The sequence below is a fragment of the Tursiops truncatus genome, chromosome 15, assembly GCF_011762595.2.
Source record: "Tursiops truncatus isolate mTurTru1 chromosome 15, mTurTru1.mat.Y, whole genome shotgun sequence".
In the NCBI taxonomy this organism is placed as follows: domain Eukaryota; kingdom Metazoa; phylum Chordata; class Mammalia; order Artiodactyla; family Delphinidae; genus Tursiops; species Tursiops truncatus.
This window is the reverse complement of record NC_047048.1, coordinates 25,305,312-25,322,832: the sequence shown is the minus strand read 5'-3', so window position 1 is coordinate 25,322,832 and position 17,521 is coordinate 25,305,312. Positions and strand designations below refer to the sequence as shown.

The 17,521-nt window shown below is 45.0% G+C and overlaps 1 protein-coding gene across 6 annotated transcripts in view; it reads right to left on the bottom strand.

Moving 5' to 3' along the window:
* The window catches only part of MYH11 (myosin heavy chain 11), a 123,287-nt gene extending 107,309 nt beyond the window's left edge, over nucleotides 1-15,978 (bottom strand). For all 6 annotated transcript variants that reach the window (XM_073792269.1, XM_033840759.2, XM_073792272.1 and 3 more), the window contains exon 1: nucleotides 15,830-15,978. The gene's annotated coding sequence lies outside the window, so the exon portion shown is untranslated. The remainder of the gene's footprint in view (nucleotides 1-15,829) is intronic.
* Nucleotides 15,979-17,521: the final 1,543 nt, after the last annotated feature.

Genomic DNA, 17,521 nt, shown 5'->3' with positions numbered 1-17,521 from the left:
AGAGGGTGACAGAGAAGGGGTGCAGGGTTTCTTTTTGGGGTGATGAAAATGTTCTAGAATGTACTGCAATGATGGATGCACAATTCTGTGAATATGCTAGAAGCCATTCAATTGTACAGTTTAAATGGGTGAATTGTATGGTATTTAAATTATATCTCAATAAAACTGTTTAAAAATGAAATATAGGGAATATTGTAAAATAGTAGGTATAATAACCCATTTTATTTAAAAATATTTAGAATCCATATAGACAGAATGACTGGAGAAATATGCACTTATCAATATAGCTATGAAGGGATTTTTACTTTTTATGGGCTTTTTTGCCAATTTTTTATTGTGGTAAAATATACATAAGTATACTATCTTACTCATTTTATGACACTAAGTTCAGTGACATTAAGTACATTCATATTGTTGTGCAAGTATCACCACCATCCAGCTCCAGAACTCTTTTCATCTTGCAAAACTGAGACTCCACACCCATTAAAGACTAATTCCCCATTGCCTCTTCCCTCCAGCCACTGGCAACCACCATTCTACTTTCTTTTCTTTTTTGTTTTGTTTTTTAAAATTTATCTTTTATTATTATTATTTATTTATTTTTGGCTGTGTTGGGTCTTCATTGCTGCACGTGGGCTTTCTCTAGTTGTGGCGAGCGGGGGCTACTCTTTGTTGCAGGGTGCAGCCTTCTTATTGTGGTGGCTTCTCTTGTTGTGGAGCACGGGCTCTAGGCAGTAGTTGTGGCACACGGGCCCAGTAGTTGCGATGCATGGGCTGAGTTGCTCCGTAGCATGTGGGATCTTCCCGGACCAGGGCTCGAACCTGTGTCCCCTGCATTGGCAGGCAGATTCTTAACCACCGCACCACCAGGGAAGCCCTCTACTTTCTATCTCTATGAATGTCACTACTCTAGGAACCTCATGTCAGTGGAATCATACAGTATTTGTCCTTTTGTCACTGGCATATGTCACTTAGCATAATGTCCTCAAGGTTCAACCATGTTGCAGCATGAATCAGAATTTCCTTCCTTTTTTAAGGCTGAATAATATTCCATTGTATGGATATATGACATTTTGTTTACCCATTCATCTGTTGATGGACATTTGAGTTACTTCCACATTTTCTCTATCGTGAATAATGCTACTCTGAACATGGGTATACTTTCTATTACGTATTTTTGCCATACTTACAGTTTTATAACTTTTATTAAATTTATGATCAACAAAAATAGATACTTTAAAAACACCTTCAAATAGCCAATCCACATAAGAAAAAGATGTTCAGCCTCACTAGTAAATGAAGAAATACAAGTTGAAGCAGTGAGATATTGCTTTTCACCCATAGCTTGGCTAAGGTGAGAACCACTGATAATATCCAGTGTTGTCAAGAGTGTAGGGTCCGGGCCTCTGCATACATCATGCTTACAGATGGAAAGTTCCTAAAATTCATGCACACCCCCTGACCTGCAATTCGATTTCTAGCAATTTAGCTTAAGGAAACTGAGAAGTGCTAACAGATGTATAAAAATGTACATTGCAGTGCTATTTGGAACAGCAAAACCTGCAAGCAATCCAAACGGCCTTCAGTGAGTGCCTTGTTAAATTACAGAGCATCCAGGCAACAGAATCCTATAATTCCACCCAAAATTCAAGATGTAGACTTATTTATGCCACGCAAAGATTTTTCCCTTTTGAACCCTCCTACACTGTTGGTGGGAATGGAAGTTGGTACAGCCACTATAGAAAACAGTATGGAGGTTCCTCAGAAAACTAAAAACAGAATTACCATATGATCCAGTAATCCCACTCCTGGGAATATACCTAGACAAAACTATAATTCAGAAAGATACATGCACCCCTATGTTCATAGCAGCACTGTTCACAATAGCCAAAACATGGAAACAACCTAAATGTCCATCAACAGATGAATGGGTAAAGAAGATGTGGTACATATATACAACGGAATACTACTTGGCCATAAAAAAGAACGAAATAATGCCATTTTCAGCAACATGGATGCAGCTAGAGATTATCATACTAAGTGAAGTAAGTCAGAAAGAGAAAGACAAATACCATATGATATCACTTACATGTGGAATCTAAAATATGGACAAATGAACCTATCTACAAAACAGAAACAGACTCACAGACATAGAGATCAGACTTGTGGTTGCCACAGGGGAGAGGGGGAGGGAGAGGGATGGACTAGGAGTTTGGGGTTGGTAGATGCAAATTATTACATTTAGAATGGATAAACAACAAGGTCCTAATGTGTAGCACAGGGAACTATATTCAATATCCTGTGATAAACCATAGTGGAAAAGAATATTTTAAAAAAGAATGTTAAAAAAAGAAGAAATAATAAAAGTGATAATTCATAGAGTTAATGTTGGTTTCAGATTTGCACACAATTTTTGAACATCAAAAGACTATAAATTGGGCTTCCCTGGTGGCGCAGTGGTTGAGAGTCCGCCTGCTGATGGAGGGGACACGGGTTTGTGCCCCGGTCCGGGAAGATCCCACGTGCCGTGGAGCGGCTAGGCCAGTGAGCCATGGCCGCTAAGCCTGCACGTCCGGAGCCTGTGCTCCGCAACGGGAGAGGCCACAACAGTGAAGGGCCTCACTGTTAACAAAAAGATTTTTTCCTTTCATCTTAACATATTTATTTGTCATTTACATGCTTTAAAATCCTCTCATTGTAAATGCACAATTCAATGATTTTTAGTAAATTTACAGAGCTGTGCATTTATCATGATGCTAAATTTTGGACCATTCCCATCATCTCAAAAGGGTTTCCTCATGCTGGTCTGCAGTCACTCCCTGTTCCTACCCACCACCCTCGGCAACCACTAATCTATTATCTGTCTCTATAGATTTGCCTTTTCGGGGCATTGCATATAAACGGAATAACACAATAGATGACTTTGGACCATGCAAATATTTCCGATATCTTTTTAGGTTAAAAACAATATGAATAAATGGAATACTCAGCAATAAAAAGGAACAAACTACACATAAAATAGACGAATCTCAAAAGCAAGCTCGGTGAAAGAAGCAAGACCCAGTCTACATGCTCTATTATTCCACTAATGTGTTAAGTCTAGAAAAGGCAAAACTATGGTGACAGAAAGCAGATCACTGGTTGCCAGAGGCTGGGGAGGCCACTGACTGCCACGAGGCACAAAGGAAATTTGGGGATGATGAAAACGTTCTATATCCTGATTATGGTGGTGATTATATAACTGTATACATTTGACAAATCTCATTGAGCTGTACACTTAAAAATCAGTGCATTTTTTAAAAAATGGTGAGTTATATGTAGATTATACCTCAATAAAGCTGATTAAAATATTTATAATAGAGTAATTCTTGTCATTTTATATGTCTGTGTATACATTTTTAAAAGTCTAGAAAACTACACGCTAAAATATTAAACTACACACTAAAATATCAATAAAGCTGATTAAAATATTTATAATAGAGTAATTCTTGTCATTTTATATGTCTGTATATACATTTTTAAAAGTCTAGAAAACTACACACTAAAATATTAAACTAGGGTTCTATTTGGTCAAATATGGGACAAGAGTTGAAAGGTGAATATGTTTAAATCCATGAGCTCATAATGATTAAAAAAAATTCACAAGTCATCCTTGTAAGATGCTGGGGAATCAACCCATTGTATTGAAAACTGGTAAAGAAAAGGGGAAACTAAAACACTGATGCTGCCTTTCTACAAACTGTTCCTCAAGGTCACTAAATAATTGACAAGAAGTCTGTCTTTATATAAAACGTCAAGTCATTAAATGCCCTCTCAACATGGGGAGCCCATTTGTGACAGATTCTCCATTCTGTTGTCTAGATGTGTTCATGAGGCAAGGTGCTGAGGCAACAGACTCTTTACAGGCCAATCCAAGGGCCCATTCCAGACCCTCTGACCATACCTGAAGGAGCTGCCCTGCTCTAGTAACACTCGCTCTCACTCAGCTCCTCCAACCGACCCCATCTCTCCTCCCCCCATCCACTGTTGGTTCCAAAGAACTAAGGTGCAAGCTGAGTTAGGATGTACAGCCACCAGGACGTACTCTGTGGTTGATCCCCTTACTTCAGCGGAAAACAATTCATAACTCCTTTGAATTCAAACATAATCTCCACACTTAGGCCAACAAATCCCACGGAGATGGAGTAACCCCCATATCCCATCAATGGGCCCCTGGAGCTGGGCAGCCACCTCCTAAAATGCAGACTTTGCAAGGCAAAAATCAGAGGGGCAGTTACTACCACTTTTCTCTTCTGGGGTGAAGATAACAATAATACAAACCAAAGGCTGCCAACAAATTCACTCAATCTCAAACTTATTTTAAAGTAAAAATACAAATTAAAAAAAAAAAACAAAAAAAAACCCAAAGGCTGATTTGTTCAGAAGGGATGGTTATTTCTCCTGGGAGACCTGATCTAGTAGCTCATTTAAAAAAAAAAAGATGGAGAAATGGGTGAATCATTCCCTAAACCTGAATAATCACTTCAGTTATTCCAAAAAGTGAACTAAAGAATCGTAGAGAATGTGCACTGTCCCAGGTTTAACAATCACATTTCCTGCATTTTTAAATTGTTATTGAATTTCTCTTGGGATGTAATGAGTCCATTCTCCCTTCACCTCACTTTCACTGTTTAAAAAAAAAAAAAAAAACTACCTTCTACTTAGAAGAATTCCAGCCAATAAAGGTGGAAGAAATGATGAAACTAAAATGTAGCAATTTTGGAACTCTGAATAAAATAATGGGTCTTGACAATGACTATCAATGTTGCTAAAACATCAGACCATTGATTCTCAAACTTTCTTGTGCATCAGCTTCACCTGGGCAGTTGTGGAATCACAGATGGCTGGGCCCACCCCAGAGCTTCCGAGTCAGTAGGTCTGGGATGAGCCCACGACCTGCATTTCTAACAGGTTCCCAGGTGATGCTGAGGATGCTGGCCTGGGGTCCACACTTTCAGACCCACTGTATTAGATGAAAAGCAGATGGCAAACTTTATAATGGATGGATCAGGCTGGCACCACCTATACCTACTCATTAACCTTAACATTGCAAAAACAAAGTCGATCAGAGGTTACCTGCCTCCAGAGGGGTTGCTCTAGGAAGTGCCACCACCACCAATGAAATATTCTTACAAAAAGGAAAATGGGGTGGGGTTGGGGGACCGAAGCCAACAAAGCCTCTGGATCTAACACCTATTTAAGGGAAATGCGGGGCACAGGGAACATGCCAAACAAGGTCACGGGCATGTGACAAAGCCCACAAGGTGGGAAAGCATAGGACAAATGACTCAGTTTCTTTAACAGGTAAATTATTTTTAAAAAGGGTAACCTATAGATTAGAAAGGACTTTGGGACCCACAAAAGAAATGGGAGGAGGGTGGGGGTGAAATGATTGGCCTCATATGGAAGGTGAGTGACAGGAACCAAGGGGTACGTCATACTGTTCTCTCCACTTTTGCATATGTTTGAAAATTTTCGTAATGAAAAAGTCTAACAAGTACAATAAAAGACAAACACTGGTAGAGGCAGAGAAAGAACTCCCCTATCCTGTCAACATGCACATCCACACACGGAGCAAATCAGAAATAAAGGTACATTTTGCTGTCTTAAAAAGCCACGCTTTAGGGACTTTCCTGGTGGCGCAGTGGTTAAGAATCCGCCTGCCAATGCAGGGGACACGGGTTCGAGCCCTGGTCCGGGAAGATCCCACATGCCGTGGAGCAACTAAGCCTGTGTGCCACAACTACTGAGCCTGTGCTCTAGAGTCCGTGAGCCACAACTACTGAGCCTGCACACCTAGAGCCCATGCTCCGAGAAGCCACCGCAATGAGAAGCTCGCGCACCACAACTAAGAGTAGCCCCTGCTCGCTGCAACTAGAGAAAAGCCTGCGCACCACAAGGAAGACCCAACGCAGCCAAATAAGTAAATAAATAATTTTTTTTAAAAAAGCCACCCTTTAAATGAAAATCTTTGAGCAACTGAATGTAATTGTCAGAAAAATAAAAGTTTACTTGACAACCCCTCCGAAAAGAAAAATGGATGAGCTAATCAGGGAAATTTGAACACTGACTCAATATGTTTTATCCTAGGAAATTGGTTATATTCTTTGGTGTGAAAATCGTACTGTGATTTCACCTATTTAGAGAGTCCTTCCCTTTTAGAGAAGTATTTCCTTTTAGAAGATCGTGAAGGGACTTCCCTGGTGGTGCAGTGGTTAAGAATCCACCTGCCAATGCAGGGGACACGGGTTTGAGCCCTGGCCTGGGAAGGTCCCACATGCCGTGGAGCAACTAAGCCCGTGGGCCACAACTACTGAGCCTGAGCTCTAGAGCCCGCGAGCCACAACTACTGAGCCTGTGTGCCACAACTACTGAAGCCCACGTGCCTAGAGCCCATGCTCCGCAACAAGAGAAGCCACCACAATGAGAAGCCCACGCATCACAACGAAGAGTATCCCCCACTCGCCGCAACTAGAGAAAGCCCGTGGGCAGCAACGAAGACCCAACGCAGCCATAAATAAATAAATAAAAAAGAAAATCATATAGTATTTATAGATGAAATGATAAATCTGGGGTTTACCTCAAAATAATCAGGGCAGGGAGGAAATTTGGGTGGAGCCAGGATCGGCCCAGTGTAATTGCTGGAGCCTCATGATGGAGTACCTGTAGGAGGGTTAAACTCTTCTGTCTACTATTTCATGACTGACATTTTCCTTAAAAGGAAAGATATTACTACGCAAAATTTATAAAACTATCTTCTACATGTAAGCAATGCCAATATCACACCACCTCCCACTTGGCTGTATGTCATACCCAGGACAGAGTTTTCTGAACACCAAACAGTGATACTTAACACTCCTGGCCTTCTCACAGGCCCTGGGCTAAATCCTTCACATGCAGGATCATCGAGCGACACCACCACAGCCTTAGGAGTTCCGTTTGATGATCAGCTCCACCTTACAGACATGGAAACTGAGGCTCAAAGAGGTGAAGGAATCTGCCTGAGGTCACACAGCTAAAAAGTGGCAGAGCTGGGCTTCCCTGGTGGCGCAGTGGTTGAGAGTCTGCCTGCCGACGCAGGGGACACGGGTTCGTGCCCCGGTCCGGGAAGATCCCACATGCCGCGGAGCAGCTGGGCCCTTGAGCCATGGCCACTGAGCCTAAGCGTCCGCCTGTGCTCCGCAACGGGAGAGGCCACAACAGTGAGAGGCCCGCGTACCGCAAAAAAAAAAAAAAAAAAAAAAAAGTGACAGAGCTGGGATCCGAACCCAGGTCTGATTCGAAGCCTGTGCTTTTCTGTCTCCTACACAAGCTTGATGGGCTTGTCAGAAGCTCAGTGGAGTATTTGCAATCAATGAACCGACCCTTTAAGGCACCTAGCACAGTGACCGGCACATAATAAACATTCAAAATGGGACCCAAATCAGATGAAGTGAACTATAACTCCACACCGCGATGAGAACAAACCTCACAAACACTTGTGTGAAAGAAGGCAAACCCAAGAAGGACATACTGTGTGATTCTGTTTGCAGGCAGGACGTGAAGATGCTGCGAGCTCAGTTCCAGACCATCTCAATAAAGCAAATATCACAATAAAGCAAGTCACATGGATATCTTGGTTTCCCAGTGCTTATAAAGATTATGTTTACACTATGCTGTCATCTATTAAGTGTACAATAGCATTATGTCGACTGTCCAATTATATCAACATACGCACCTTAATTAAAAATACTTGATTGCGAAAAAATGCTAACCATCATCTGAGCCTTCAGCGAGTCATAGTAGCAACAACAAAACCACTGATCACAGGTCACCATAACAAATATTGTAATGAAAAAGCCTTAAATATAGCAAGAATTACCAAAATGTGTCACAGAGACACAAAGTGAGCAAATGCTGTTGGAAAATTGGCACCGACAGACTTGCTCGACACAGATTTGCCATAAGCCTTTAATTTGTAAAAAACAAACAAACAAAAAAAAAAAACACAGTATCTGTGAAGGGCAATAACATGAGGTGTGCCTGTATATGAGGTTCAAAACCAGGCAAATCTAACCTAAGGTGGTAGATGTCAGATGTTGTAACTGGAAGTGTAGGACGTGATGGGGGTGTGTGGGGTTGATGTTCTGTTTCTTGATCTGAGTGCCAGTTACATGGGTGTGCCCACTTTGTGGAAATTCACTGGGCTGCATACCCACAGGGAGGTGTACTGTTCTGATATAAAGTACACTTCAATGAAAAAAAAATTTTCTTTTTATCTTTAATTATGGTAAGATACACATAATAAAATTCACCACCTTAAGCACTTAATTGTGCAGTTCGGTAGTATAAGTACAATCAATGAAACGTTTTTGAATGGTAGCCGAGTATACCCAGGAGGGTGGGGAGACATGTTTTATTTGTTTAGGGCAGCATGACAACTAAGTGGGCTCTTTCTAATTATGATGTTGCTGAGTTGCCTTACAAATCAGAAAAAAAAGCAAAAACTACAACAGAAAAATAAAAGGACAGAGGAATCCCCACTGCCACGAACCCTGCCTAATCTAGGATTCAAAAATGCAAAGAAGATCAAGCACAAAGATTCAGTCTCTGTCCAGAAAAAGGAGAGAGGCTGGGTTGCTTCTCATGTCTTTGAAGCCTGACAGTCACGATGTGTGAAATCTGTTTTGGTCAAAAGAAAGAAGGAAAAGGGAAGAGGAGCTTGGCTTCACCCTAGAATGGCATTTTTCAGAGTGTGTTCCTTGGAACCCTAATCCCTCAAAATATTTGGGGTGGGGTGGGGCAGGATTCAGAGAGGTTGAGACACTCTTCAGAAATCAATTCTGGGGACTTCCCTGGTGGTCCAGTGGTTAAGACTCTGTGCTTCCAATGCAGGGGACATGGGTTTGATCCCTGGTCAGGGAACTAAGATCCCACATGCCTTGAGGCACGGCCAAAAAAAAGAGAAAGAAATCGATTCTGTGGTCAAATCCATTTGAAAAGCGCTACACATCTACCCACCCCATCATTAAGAGGGAGAACTCCCATCGGGATATCCGAGGTCCTGACATCTGAAAGCTATTTCACTCCTTTGAGCCCATGGCTCTCAAAAACATTTAGCCGCAGACCTCTTTTCCCACCAAACACTGATTAAATCCCATAGATTTGTCCTTGAGAAAATGTGGTGAGCCTAGCAAATTAATATTATTAATATTAGTAATCATAGCTGCTGCTCTATCTTATTGAATGCCAGCTATTAACTCATTTAATCCCCTCGAAAAGGCTACGAGAAGCACCATTACCTCTGGTTTACAGATGAGGAAACTGAGGCACAGAGAGGTTAAGTAACTTGCCCATCATGGCACAGCTAGTTATGGTGGAATCTGAATAAAGATATACTTTCAAAGTGATCTTTTCTGCTTTGTCTACCTTCTTTGAAATAGGGAGAGAACTTGAGGACTGAAAGAAATACAGACACACACGGGACACACCCCGCATCGGTCTGCGGCAACTTGAAGTCTCCAGATAACTTGGTTTTATTGCCGCAAGGACTTGCCTCAGCGTGCACCCAGAGCCTTGAGTTTTTAAAATTTGGGGTAGTGGACAATCAGGCAAAAAGTGTCAGGTCAGACATTAGGTGAGGCACAGGGGGGAACGCAAAGCAGTTTGCAAGACGGCAGCAGTGATCAGAGAGCACAATTCTCCATGCACTGAATGGAAGGAAAACTTGGTCTGCACCTCCCTGCTGCTAGAGCAGGGTTTCTCTCAACTTCGGCATGCTGACATTTGGGGCTGTTGACATTTGGGGCTGGATAATTCTTTGTTGGTAGGATGAATGGTGGGCAGAAGCCATGTAGCAGAGGGGGAGTGGTGGGCAGGCCGAGAGTGGGGGGGGAGGGGGACTGTCGTGTGTAGTTTAAGGCCATTAGTAGCATCTCTGGTCTCTACCCAATAGATGCTAGTAGCACACCCTCCCCACCCCAGTCATGACAAGCAAAAATGTCTCCAGATATTGCCACATGTCCCCTGGGGGAAAAAATTGTCCCAACCAACCTGGAATGCCAAGTGTAGAAGGTCACATGGGTGGAGTGTGGGCACATGAGAGCAGAAAAGAGACAGACACCCAGACAGCCGAACCTCAAGGAGACTCCCCACCGACCTGGTTTCTTCCTCTCAAGCCTTCCTCCCCCACCACCCCTCGTCCAATGTCCTGCATCAGCTCTGAGAGCTGAAAGGACACCTTCAGGATCATTATACAGGACTGACGGATACTACCTACAGTTCATGATCAATGGCCTTAGCAACGCCTGACACTGCCGAGTGCGTCGGCTCCATACACAGTCCTGTATTCCTCACCAACGACACCCAGCTTCGTTCCTTGAGTGCAGACAAGCTGTTCGTTAGCCTCTGTAAGACCACAGGGTTACAAGTCCCCGTTCTGCGCCGAACCTGCTGGGTGAATCTGGGCAAGTTACTCTCCCTCTCTGGGCCTTGTGCTTTTCATTTGGGGACAGAAATGTGGAGGGCTGGCTAGCTGTAACATTTGTGTGTGTGTGTGTGTGTGTGTGTGTGTGTGTGTGTGTGTGTGTGTGTGTGTGTGTGTGGTACGCGGGCCTCTCACTGTTGTGGCCTCTCCCGTCGCGGAGCACAGGCTCCGGACGCACAGGCTCTGCGGCCATGGCTCATGGGCCCAGCCGCTCCGCGGCACGTGGGATCTTCCTGGACCGGGGCACGAACCCGTGTCCCCTGCATCGGCAGGCGGACTCTCAACCACTGCGCCACCAGGGAAGCCCCTAGCTGTAACATTTTATGATAACTGTGATTCCAGATCAAAGTGTTGAAGTTGAACCAACTGAGAATGTTTAACTATTTTAGCTTGTTTTAGCATCGGTTTTATTTTCCCCAGGGGAACTCAGGGGTAAAAGATCTTGCCCCTTCTGCTTCTGTATTAAAGGAAAATGAATAAAATACCCCAGAGCCCAAACAGTAACAGGATTTGCACATCATCAGGCCTAGTTAACAGCTTCCCTCAGTATTTTACTGCCAAGATTTTAGACTAGAGACACCAACCCAAATGTCCCTGGGGTCAGGTGAGCAATGCAAGGTGACCCAGGCTGGAGGTGGCTGGACAGAGCCCTCTGGTCCTGCCCAAAGAGCGTGGCAGCTTCTCAACTCCCGTTGGGGTGAGTGAGAATGTGGGCCCTGCATTGCCAGATTTCCAACAGACCCCGAAGTCTGCATTTAGGAATGAAATACCCACCCCTAAAGTTAAATCACTGCACATTTTGAATGCCATGCAGGCAAAATGAAAACCCTCTGGGCTTGATCTAGAACACGAACCACCAGCTGGCGGGACCTCTGCAGAGGAGCAACTATTTCAAGGTCTGGCCCAGGTGTGGGAGGAGCCAAAGTGGAGAGGGAAGCAGGGAGGGGGTGGGCCCCCCAGACGCACCAGATCTCCAAGCCCCAAACTGTCCCCACGAGTAATCGGGACTCTAAATCTGTCATTAATAATAGGCACAATTATCACTGTGCTCTTTCTATTCATGGGATATCGGGCCAGGCAATCTATTATATACACCATCTTGCTATGTCTTCTAAGCGTCCAGCAAGGTGGGCATTATTTATTATTCCTATAAGGCTATGGAGGTCCTGGAAGGTAAGTGAAAGTAAAGGCTTTTGCTTGTAAAAGTTGGAGCCAAGATCTGAACCCAGATCTGACACCTGATCTACTCTTAGCAAAAAGTCTCTTCCTTGCTTGAACTTCCTTGCATGGACTGGTCCCCGTGCCACTCCCCCACCAGCTGCACCCCCTTCTGATATCTGCCTAGCTCATTAGAATACTGTTTTTAAAGTACCTCCAGAAGGAAGTTCTTATAATCAGTAAAGCTAAATTATTTTTACCTCCCCAAGAGAACTTGGTTAGCAAGAGGTCTGGTGGCTCTCACGGAGGATGCTTTGAGGATTAGAGAGAACTAGCCATTTCTGGCCCTAAAAGCCCTACTGTGTCTTGTGTCTTGCAAATCTGGCTTACCACAACTTAAAAGAAATGTAGTCTCCTATATGCCCATTTGAAGTTTAAATTTACAATGTCTTTAGAGGACTGTTTAGCAATATCTATCTATTTTCAATGTGCATGCTCTGTAACTTAGCAAATCACATTGCTGGGAATTTATTCTACAGATAACTCATGTAATTAGACATAAATAGATACACAAAGATGGTCCCTGAAGTCCTGTTTATATGGTGGAGTGAAGCTGGTATGTTTCAATAAGAGGTTGTTTCAGTAAGATGCTATCCTTCCACATAATAGAATATTATGCAGATGATAAAAAGAAACATCACAATGTGCTGATATAGAAAGATGAAGATATGTAATCAAGTGAAAAAAAACACCTAATTTACAATGCCAATATTCGTGCAAAAGAGGAAGATTTGACATAGAAAAGTTTTGGAAAGATGTGCAAGAATACATTAACCATGTTTATATCAATATCCAAAGATGGGGAAGAGCGGAGAGGTGGGGAAGGAGAAAGAGGGTCAGGAATTCTACCTGGAGACCAGGGAATGGCTATAATGACCCACAGGGGTCTCAGACACTGGCCCCTTCTGTGATTCTGTATCGTTTGCTGCATGCTTCACCAGCAGAGGGAAGGAAGTTCAAGCCTGCATGGGTGAGCAAGAGGCGAGCACTATGGTCCTTTCTCAGGAACTTGGATGAGGGCTGTTCCTCCTTAACCCCCAAGTCACTGATGCAACTCAGAGACACCCAACTTCCCCCTGCAGGAACAACGGGCAGCGCTAGCTTCTTCCTCCATCATCTGATCCCTTACAAAAGTTTCTTCAAAGGCAACTATTCAAAACAGAACAAAACAAAAATTTCCTTCAAATTCCGACTTGGCCTTTTCCAAACTCAGCCTTTCCCCCATGGTGTGGCCATAGTTAACTGTGTTTAAAGGTCAGGGGTAGAGGGAAGAGACCCCTGGTAGCAAAAGAGTCACCGTGGAAGCCAGACAGGCTCCTCCCACTCACAGGTGAGCTCTTAAAGGATGCCCTCGAGACCCTAAATGAATTAAAAAAGGGCCAATAAACCTCGTATCAGTCATGTTCCTGACACAGGTGAGGAAGTGGGTCTATGTTCGAGTGGAAGAAGAATAGGAACTGAGTTTATGAAAAGACATTACACAAAAAGAAAATTAAGGGCAAGTTTCTCTTTTACGGAAAGACTATACCATAGGGTTCCTGGTTCTGCCAAGTACCAGATGGGTTACACTGAGCAAGATCCTTAAGGTCTCTGGTCATGTATGTTATAAATAATCATCCACAGAAGTTCACCAGGGGCCAGACACCGCTAAATCCTTCATATGCATGATCCCCTTGAATCCTCCCAAAAGGGCAATCCCTTAGGCTCTGCAGTTAGAAAGAGCTAGGTCTATAGAATCTTGTCTTCCTCATTGGCTAGTCGAGCTATCTTGAGCAAGTTATTCAGACTCCACATTTGTAAAACAGGGCCAATAATAATAGCATCCATTCCAAAGGGCTGTTGTAAAGACTTAGAAACATGATGCCTGTAAAGGATTCAGTGTGTTGTCCAGCAAAAGTGATCAACTAACATTAGCTATTCTCACGAGCCCCATTTTATAGATGGGAAAACTGAGGTTTGGGAAGGTCAACCTGCATGATTTCTAAATTTGCTTGTGATGTTCTCGGATTCCAGTGGACTTAAAATTGGATGTGGTTTTCCAGAAAAATCTAATGTGTACCCAATTTTAGAAGTACATGGTTGTGCCTAACAGCATAAAATCCACCTGTTTGGATTCAATACACCGAGGAAAGGAGAAGACAACTTTCCCACCCCAAAAATAAAACTTCCAAATAAGAGAGAGTAGGGAAAGGTAATCCCCCTTTCCTCCCAAATGTTTTCTCCTCTGGACTCCCCCACTTGTTCCCAAAGGGGAAGGACAAGGGCAAAGAAATCTCCAGAGGCATGACCAACAAAGCTGCAATACAAGGCTAATTTGTGAGGGGGCCCGAGGATGGCCTCATGGAAAACGCTACCATAAATGGGCATGTTTGCCTCAATCTCAGCCCTCACACAGAAAAGTAAGGATAACAAATCCATAACAAATACCTTGTACGGAATAACACGTCTAATTCAGACATGATAATAAGATACACAGTGTTTACGAGCCCTAGAAGCTTCTCGAGGAAGGCCCGGCTAGTTCACGTTTTGGACTCTTGGGATGGCAGCCCACCTAATCTAGTCATCGGGCCAACTAGATGACCCCGCCACAGGGGACAAACAGTGCATTTTATTTTAAATTTGCAAAAAGTCAGTTTATGTTTTCTTCAAAGAGATGATAAGCACTTGCCTTACTGGACACATCTGGTCCCATCAGAAACCTGATTCCAACAGAGTTTTTGTTCATGGTAAAGAAAAAAGATGGCGGGGTCAGGGGTATAGAATTAGCATCAGACAGACACAGGAATGGGATCCACCACCTGTTAGCTGTGAGACACTGGGCAAATTACTTAACCTCTCTGAGCCTCAGCTACCTTGTATACTAAACAGGCATCATGATGACTCCCTTAAAAGGTTGTTGCAATGATTAAATGAGATCAATTAAGTCAAACGGTGCTACAGTGCATGGCACGTAAGTGCTCTGTCAATGGTAGTTTATCTCAATGCGAAAGCACCAAGGAAAGACTGCATTTCCTTCCATGGGTCTTCAATATCCTATTTCACACACTGCTATCTAACGACTTTCAGTTCTGCTTCTTTAAGCTCCTTCTCTGTATAAAATGGCCACTTTGCAATTTAATCTATCTATTCTTAATACTGTAGTAAATGTTCCCTTTCTTGGGGTTTCTAAATATTTACTTTTACTTCTTGATAAGTATGGCTTTGAATGGTGCCTTTCCTCAAGCAGTCAAATCCCCACCAGCTCTCAGTGCAGAGAGAGAACATACAACAGGCAGTAGCCACTTTCTCTCACTTTGCCCACTTAATAGGACATGAGAGTAACATGTGTACTGGATGCTCTGCAGGAAATCCCAGCCCAATCTTTGCTAATGCACCTGCAGACTTTGTAAGAAAATGTGGACTCTGGCACCCTTCTGAGTATTTGAGGCCCTTGTGGTCAACCTGGATGAGATTTTTAAAAATCTGGGGAGGGGGGTGTCTGGAAGAAAATCAAGCTGTAATAAATAAACTGGATCATAACCAGCTTATCACCCAAGGGTTATCAGCAGGCATCCTCTAGAGTGAGGAAAAAACACTCCCCTTTCTGCCCATGTGTTTTTAACTGATATAATTAACAGAACTAAGCAAGCTCCACTGGAAGCCATACTTTGCCTGCCTATGTGATAGGAAGTAACTTTTCAGTGAAGCTCAGCTGCACCCTTTTTGTGGCCAGAATAAAAGAAGCCTGGCTGTTCAAGCCAGACCTCTGTGATTTCTAAGGGAGCACATCTCTCAGATTTGCCTCATAACAAGAATCATCTGGGACTCATATATATAGGGAACAGTTTTTCTGAAGATTCTAGTGTAACCGAAGCTGGGCCCGGGCATTATTTTTAATAAGTACCCCCAAGGTGGTACTTATCATTGGTTACCTTGGGAGATGCTGGTTTGGGGGAAATCTAGGATGATGGGGCAGAGAGAAATGAAAATTGTGAACCCCCAACCCCATAGTCCTTAAGAAGAGGTCAACAGATGCTCCTCACTGCTCCCCAGCCCCTGTAGGATGTCTTCTAGGATCCTTAAACCCTCTACTCAATTTCCCTTCCCCCACCAGGACCACATACTTACAGATCTCCAACTTGGGGGAGAGCGGAGAAGAAACTGGATGGAGAGCTCCTATCTGGCACACCTCCCAGGCAGGGGCGTCCAAACCTTCTCGCTCGCCTGGGACGCCTCTCTTTATAGACACGGAGCTGCCCGCGGGAGGGAAAGGGGAGGCGGTGGAGGGGGCGGAGTGGGTGTGAGTCTCGCGCTGCTCCCTCCGCAGCGCCACCTGCAGGGTCCGAAAAGCGCGGCTTTGGTCCAGGTCTCGCGCGCACCTGTCGCGGCGCCCGTAGAGGGGCGCACCCAGGCGGCGGCGCAGGGGGGAGCGGGGGGCCGCAGGGCTCCCGGGAAAGGCGCAGTGGGCAGAAGCGTTCGGGGCCAGTGTCTGACCCGGGTTCTGGGACAGTCACCGAGACTCCGGGTCCCTAAAGAAAGGGGTTGAGCGGCCGGCGTCTATAGGGGATGCTTGAGAATTTCTCCCTTGAGTCAGCTCTAGCCTCACGGTCTTTAACCGCTTCCTCCGCGTGGCGGGAACTGTGGGGGGCCCGAGTTGACACCTCCTCTCCCCGCTCGCCATTTTTCTTCGTCCCCCACTACCTGGAAAGGGCCTGGCCGTGCTGCGTGAAGGGTGGGGAAAGGGGATTTTTTGAACTTTGCAAAGTACAAGGCAAGACCCCCCAACTCTGCTGGGAATTGTGCAGAAAGGGGAAGTTTTTACTTTTCCCAACTTGGCATCCCCACCTCCACCCACAAGCAAAAAAAAAAAAAGAGGCCCAATTGTTGTGACTTCAGGTCCTGGTGTGCCATTCGCTGGCTGTGTGACCTCAGGCAAGTCATTTCCCTTCTCTGAGCCTCAGTGTCCGAAGCTGAAAAGTGTGTGTGTGTGTGTGTGTGTGTGTGTGTGTGTGTGTGTGTGTGTTTGTGTATAATTATGTAATTTGCAAGGTGCATGTCAGGATCCAAACAGAATGTGGGTGCCAGGCGCTCTTGAAAGTTCTCTTCACCTGCTCCTCCCCGCCCGAAGAAATTCTTGAAAATGAAGCTGCCTGAAAGTTTTCTCTCTCTCCCTCCCTCTTAGTACCACTCCCTTACCCCGTGTCCGCCCCACCCCCTCCTGTGTGTCTGACACCGTGTCTCTCCATCACCGTTTCTGTCTTGTTCTGCCTTTTTTCTCTCTCTATGTCTCCGTCACTCTGCCCACCGCTGTCTCCTTCTGTCCCTCTGTCTCACTCTGTCTCTGGTCTCTGTGTCTCTGGCTCCAGATCTCCCTCCCTCTCTCGCTCTCTCCATCTCTCTCCATCTCTCTCCACTCTGTCATATGCACGCACACAGGCCATAAAAGGAAGCCGCGGCGGTGGGCTGGCCCCGCGCCAGGCCGGGGACCTGCGGGCAGCCGGGCGCCCCGCTCCCCGCCTGGCCCGGCTCCGAGGTTCCCGGCCGGTCCTCCCTACCCGGGCGGGCGGGAGACAACCCAAAAAGGGCAGGCTCAGGCTCCTTCCTGCAGGAATTCCCAGCGCCGCATACCAGCCCGGGGCTGCCGCTCCCCCTGACTAAATATGGTGCCGAGCGGCCTCCCGGCGCCCCGCGGAGGTTGAGGGGGTGGCATCCGAGACCAGCGGGGTGGGAAGGGGACCCTTCTGCTCCCGGCAGAGCCAGAAGGGGGCAGCCCCCAGTCCCCCGTGGGTCCCAGCTGCTTCCAGCCAGAGGGTTTACAGA